The sequence below is a fragment of the Artemia sp. Qi Xiang Cuo genome, chromosome 4, assembly GCF_049724085.1.
Source record: "Artemia sp. Qi Xiang Cuo chromosome 4, ASM4972408v1, whole genome shotgun sequence".
Taxonomy (NCBI): Eukaryota; Metazoa; Arthropoda; class Branchiopoda; order Anostraca; family Artemiidae; genus Artemia; species Artemia sp. Qi Xiang Cuo.
The window spans coordinates 30451477-30456803 of NC_142797.1; positions in this window are offsets into that span (position 1 = coordinate 30451477).

Below are 5327 nucleotides of genomic sequence, written 5' to 3' on the forward strand. Positions count from 1 at the left end.
ACAGGGAAACAATCATACTCACTATTTTTCCCGGCACCCCATAATACTTGAAGACTCTCCACAAACATTCTCGGTCAACTCGGTCAAACTTAGTCAACTCAGTCCTTCTCAAAGTCAATAAATAGTAGAAATACCTTGTTGTTCCATTCTTTTGATTCCTCAACAAGCGTTCTCAGTACAAATATCAAGTCAGAGCACGATCTGCCGGCTCTAAAACCATCCTGTTCTTCTCGCAGATGTGTATCTAGTGCCTCTTGAATCCGGTCCAACATAAAAGAAGTCAATAGTCTAAAGGGTGCTGACAGAAGATTGATATCACACAACATCACACAACATATTATCACACAACATTTTGGCTCCCTTTTCGAAGATTTTCACTAATATCCCCGTAGTCCATTCACGGGGAATCCTCCCTATATTCCATATATTGTTGAAAAGGATGACCCACACTGAGAGACAGGTTCTTATTGAATGCTTAGCATTTCTGCTGAGATTCCATCTATGCCAGGAGCTCGTCCGGTTTTTAGCTTTTTTGATGCATACATGATCTCGGCAGAGCTTAGTGGGTCTATATTGATGTCGAGCTGTAAAAAGGGGGTATCAGGTACATTTTTTAGGTCACTGGGTCTCGGTTATTTGATAGTTTCTTAAAGTGGGAAGCCCATCTTTCGTCTATTTTATGGGAATCTGGTAAAATCACTCCATTCTCGTTTTTTACCAGGGTGATTCTACAGCTTGGATTCCCGGCCATCTCATTAGTCAGCCCGTAAACAGTTTAAGATTCACTCTTTAAAGTGGCTTATTCTATTAAAGCAGATTTATTTTCGAGGAAAAGTCTTTTATCCTTCACAGACACTTTTTAATTTCTTTGTCCTTCTCCTTGTAGAGTAGCTGTGTAACTGTGCACGCACTTTGGGAGCAGACAGAAAGGTCTGCTTAAGTACCTTATGCTCAATTAACCTCCAATTATGTCAATTAACTTCCACGTGGTGTAAGAGATCCATCTTTCCTTTGGTTTCTTCCTGAAACCTAGCTTTTTTGCAGCAACCGTAGTGTATACACTTTTTACGGTGTCTTACTTCATTCTGGTTCGCTGGCTTCCACTGCTATTGCATCAAACCTATTTTGTGGAGTCATACAAAACTCTCTGCCAGCCTTGCGGCCTTGTTGTTTTGCATATCGCATGGTTTCTTTAGGTTTGAACAGGGTTTCTGAGAATCACGAAGTTTGATCTGCATATGAGAGACCATAAGCGTATGATCGGACTGTGCGTCAGTTTCTCTTTATCCGCGTACAGCTAAAAGGCTTGTACGCCACCTGCAAGAGGTCAGAGAATGATCCATCTGATTCCGAGTTGAGCCGTCTGGTGACATCCATGTGTATTTATGCATCGTTTTGTGGTCAAAAACAGCTCAGGCAACGACAAAATCCTTACTTAGCGCATAGTCTACTAGTAACGCGCTATTTTCATTTATATCACCTAGTCCGTTTGAGGTCAAATAAATGTGCTTCGGGGGACGTAAGTATTCCTACCATGGGCCTATGATGGGTGTAATCGCCACCATAAAATAACACATATCCATTCTCCAGGTTCTCTTGGCACATACCTTTCCACAGAATTTCACTCAGGGCCAGTATGTCAATATTGTATTATTTCATCTTTCTGTGAACTTGATCAGTCTTTGATAACTCACTCGTAGTTCTCACGTTCCAGAAGCCAATTTTCGTTGCTTATTTTGCAGTCAAGAATTGTGTCCGGGGACGCACTGGGTTCGTTATCAGGAAAGAAGATGAATCATCCGAGGCTACTTTTGACGTTTCCTTTGCTGGATATTTTTTTACAGGGACAGGTAGCAAGCCTGTCACCTAACCCTCCTCTCTTTTCCTGGCTTAGGACAGGCTGTCACGCCAATGAAGCCAATGACAGACAGGAGTATTACTGCGTTAAAAATAGACCTAAAATACCATGACGATAGATACCACGTAGCTTTGTTTTTGATCCAAACATCTTTCTGATTTTTTCTTGAATAATTAAAATTAGTATAGAATTTGAATCTCGAACTGGAGCACAACAAGGTAACCTCAAATGCACAACAGTATCAAAAACCTGAAACCAAATACTCTTTTGGTGAATCAATTTCGTTGACAGGCTATTAACATTAACAGGAAAATATTGACATTTAACATTAATAGAGAGAACCCCTATCCTTAAGTTTACTAGAAAGGGAGTTAAAATTCTTAATTAGTCTAGTTTTAGAACCACTCAATAAAACAATACCATCAGCAAACGTAATGAAAAACACATCCCATCCCCAGGAGATAAGGATTGCAGATTATGAACGAAGACACTACCAATCATGCATTAAATATATAACGACATAAGCCTCTATTTCGTCTAACTCCAGGACCAATAAACATTAGAATATAAAAAGAATCAGAAATAGGTACAATGATATTTATTTTAAGTCCTGAATACCGGGTTATTAGGATTCCTACCACAGAAATGAGAATTCCACCACAAAGAAGAGCTGAAGAAGCAGAAGCATGTGAAACAAGTAGTAGTCTAAACTTGAAGATATAAGTTTCAACACAATAGAAATGCCAAAATAATTAAGTTTTTAGGCTGATTCCAAATGCAAACTTAAAATTAACAGTCACAAGTTATAAGCACGAATATGTTTCGATAATTAGTTTTTTTTTTTTTAAGGGATGAAGGTAAAATCTACGAAAGGTGCAATCTTAATGAAATAACATGGTCTTTTATCAGGCACTTTGTTGTCATTCCTTGATGGTTCTTGTAAACAATGTTTTTTCTTATAAGAGTTTGTAAATAAATCAGTACAGTTAAAACTTAAGAAAGTCATGCGTACATAGGCCTATACACTTTTTGTCGTTCCTTTCTTTTACCAGAGGTGGTTGTATCAAGCCTATGGCCATACAAAATCAGGAAAGTCTTTATTTGACCAGATACTTGTAGTTCTGGTACAGTGATGGACAACAGTGGCGTAATTTCACCAAAATTCAGGAAGGGGGTGGCAAAGTTGTAGACAATTGTTCTAAATAAAGTGAAAATGAAAGTGAAAACTAAAAAAGTAAGCCAAATAGTATCATAAAGGCAAACCTGTTCTAAAGAAAACTGACCCGTTTCCGTAGATTTTTGAATTATTTAAGCTTATCTTAGTTTTGAGAAGATAAAAAAAAAATTAAGGTGGAGGGGGCAGTGGAAGAGTACTTTCAAAACAAACATTGAGTCAATTGGAGATTTCCACCACCTTGGCCGCATTAATGTTCGATCCGATTACAACACTAAATAGAGTTTTACCCTTTGGTTCTTATATGCATACATTCTTACTAGTGACAAATCAAGCACAATTGTAGGTTAGCAAGATTTTTTTTTACTTTAAAGAAGAAGTTTTTAAAATAACCAAATAAAGATGGTAGTCACAGTGGAAAAATGTCTTTGGAACCTTAGGCACGGTGGGAGTTTAATTTGGTTACGCCAAACTACGATTCTAATAACAAAAATAAATCATTTAGGTCACCACATTTGTTGTGGATTTGTAGTAAGAATCTTTCGGAACAAACAAAGTTCTCTGGCTTGGACTGCAGTTCAGCTTACTCTCGAGCAGGTAGGTTCATATTTTTGCCTAATTGTCAATAAATCAAGTAATGTGCCTGCAAAAGCAAGAACCAAAATAATTTCTAAGTTATTTAACCTGTTATTTTAGACTAAAGGGTTGCACACGTAAATGAAAAAGGTGAAAGGTTTAACAGCTAGGTAGTTTCGAAGACCACACTACTTTTCTATGACGGTAAATAAAAGTTCAATCCTATTTGTTTTATTCTGAAGTTTAATCCTATTTTATCCCTATTTGAAATTTCAAAAGGGGCTCATTTGATTGGAAATTGAAATTGCCCTTTTTAATAGTCGAAAGTGAGTGGAGAGTAATTACCCCCCCTCTCACGCCCATCATTTCCCCAAACATATTCAATGAAAGTTTAGAGATAGCCATTTTTTTCAACGTAGTTTAAAGTTCTAGAAATTATGTATTTAAGGATGATAAACCCCTCAGAGTCCCCAGGGCAAAGGTTGATAGTTATGCCCTGGGGGCATATAAGGTTTTAATGATAGAGCTGTCGTAAAAACATCAAAAGGGGCTCATTCAATTGGAAATTGAGAGGGCTAGTGACCTTTTTAATAGTTGAAAGTGACTGGAGGGTAACTAACCCCCCTCTCATGCCCCCCTTCCCCCAAACACATCCAATTAAAATTTTCAGATAGCCATTTTGTTCAACGTAGTAGAAAATTCTGTAAATTAGGTCTTAGAGGATGACAACCAACCCCCCCCCCCCAGACCGCAGGGCTAGGGGTATAATTTATACCCTGGGGGCCTATAAGGTTTTTATTGTCGTAGAAAAAACAAAAGCGCTCATTTGATTGGAAATTGAAAGGGCTAGTGCTTTTTTTAATAGTTGAAAGTGATTGGAGAAAGAATAACGCCTTTTCTATGACGGTAAATAAAAGTTCAATCCTATTTGTTTTATTCTGAAGTTTAATCCTATTTTATCCCTATTTGAACTTTTATTTAACAGCTAGAAAACCCCAGATAAAAAATAAATAACTAAGGAATAATGGAATAGTAGAAATCAGAAAAAGGCTTGATTCGGACTTCAATCATTTATCATTTCTGTAACTCGTGGAATTTCATTTATTTGATGTGCTGTCAGTGACACTAAAGTGCTATTTTTGCGTTCCGCTAAAAATGTGTATTATTCGTGATATAAAAAAAATCCAGCCACAAACAAAAAAATAGAATACTAAAGCGGAGGTATTTGCAGTTCAGGAAGGAATATGCCAGTTGTATCAGCTTAAAAAGTTCTGTAGCGTAGAAACTATTAAGAATATTGACTGAAACTTATTTATTTCGTTGTCATTCTTATAATGATAACAAGAAAATAAGCACCTGAAATGGGGTCTTGACTATCATTCTATCTGGTTTTATGAATTGTACGGTTATATGTGGTTTTTAATTATTGGTTTGTTTATTATGCTATTGATTTGCATATTCAGAAAAATAGCCAGAATTATCAATTATTTGAAAACCATAAGTGGTACCTATTGTAATTAAAATTTACCTAATGTTATCAATTTTTCATGTATGAATGGAAAGGCCTATATTGGCTTTGTAGCTTTCCGCTTTTCGCAAATATTAATAGAAAGTCAAAACAGCTTCCTTGATCAGATAGCAAAAATGAATAAAATACTTTGGCTGACTTTAAGACCGGCAATCCGAAGCTTTCTCAATACATTTTGCGAAGAAGTCGAC